General features: G+C 39.8%; 1 pseudogene; it reads left to right on the forward strand.

Annotated features, from left to right (window-relative positions):
- The first annotated feature begins 238 nt into the window (after window positions 1–238).
- On the forward strand, window positions 239–1,435 carry LOC124094699 (14-3-3 protein theta-like; annotated as a pseudogene).
- Window positions 1,436–1,647: the final 212 nt, after the last annotated feature.

Below are 1,647 nucleotides of genomic sequence, written 5' to 3' on the forward strand. Positions count from 1 at the left end.
TCATGTGTTGGAAACTTAATCCCTAAATTCATATACTGATAGTATATGGAAGTATTAGATAAGATCATAAGGGAAATTAGGATTAGATAAATTCAGACCCTGGTATGGGAGTAGTGAGGTGATTTGCCTGGTCCCTGCCAAGATTTGAAGCTCTTCAGGAAGAGGACCCTGATTCTGGCTTGTGCTTGCCCTGGCTCTCTTTGTCCTTGGCTGGGTCCCTGCATGCCATCTGTGCTCCATGGAGCAGAGGGAGCTAATCCAAAGGGCCAAGTTGACTGAGCAGGCCAAGTGCTAGGACAACATGGCCATCTGCAGAAAGGCTGTGACCCAGCAGGGTGCTGAGATATCCATCCAGGAGTTCCACCCACTCTTCAGGTCTATAAGAATGTGGTTGAAGACCAGAGGTCTGCCTGGAGGAAAGGACACCTCCAACAAGAAGCTTCAGCTGATTAAGAATCATCAGGAGGCCAGGGAGTCAGAGCTGAGGTAGATCTACACCTTTGACCTGAAATTGTTGGATAAGTATTTAAAAGCCAATGCAGCTTATCCAGAGAGTAAGGTCTATCTGAAAATAGAGGAAGGTTACTTCCAGTGTTTTGCTGAAGCTGCACTTGGTGATCACAATGCTTTGATTCAAGCAAGAGATACAACCCGAACATCCAGTCTACCTAGGCTGGCTCTTAACTTGTCTGATTATACTATGAGATCCATGATACAGCAGAGCTTGCCTGCACACTGGCTAAAATGGTTTCTGATTTGTTCATTGCAGAACTTGATATACTGAATGAAGACTCATATGACAGCACCCTCATCATGCAGTTGCTTGGAGACAATTTAACATGTGGCCATCAAATAATGTGGAGAAGACTGTGATGGTGCAGAAGGGGCTGCAAACAAATGCAAAGAGGATGTCATCTTTCTTCCCTTTGAGAGAAACCTTTTCACATATCTCCATTTCTCATCGCACTTGGATTTCCCATAGCAAAGGAGCCTGTTCGTGTGTATGGAATCATTACAACTTTGGGAAAACTCTTGTATATTACAACTTTGGTAAAACTCCATCCCTTGATTTGTGTTTGTCTTGGCCTTTCTGGCATGCAGTTACAGCTGTGGAAAAGTATTAATAGATTCATTTCATATAAACATAAGTGACGTCCAAAAATTAGGTAGAGGGCTAAAAATTTATTTGGCATTTAAGTAATCTGAACCAATTCTACAAGTGACTGTGCTTTGTATTACTGTGAAGATATGAAAATGTAGTTAAGTACAGTTTGAGGAGTATTCTACATAACTTCTAATGTCTACATTTCCCTCCCTTACCCTACTTTAGGTGCTTCCTTTCAGTAAGCAACTTTTAAGTTCTGAATGTATTCCCTTTTAGTAGGAATTTGGAAATACTAAATCAAATGGAAAAGTACTTGGTACTTCTGGGTTCAAGGTAACAAATTAAAATGCCTCCTATAATATATATATATATATATATATATATATATATATATATATATATATATATATATATCACAGATGGAGGTTGTAGTCATCTGTGACAATAAGGAGCTTACTGGTTCATTCTTCATTTGCTGCTGTTTAAGTCAACAACTTCTCTTCCCAATAAAAATTCACTTACACCTTCAAAAGGCAACAAGC

This window comes from Marmota monax, unplaced genomic scaffold, assembly GCF_021218885.2.
Source record: "Marmota monax isolate L192 unplaced genomic scaffold, Marmota_monax_Labrador192_F-V1.1 WCK01_AAM20220418_F8-fsc00007, whole genome shotgun sequence".
NCBI lineage: Eukaryota > Metazoa > Chordata > Mammalia > Rodentia > Sciuridae > Marmota > Marmota monax.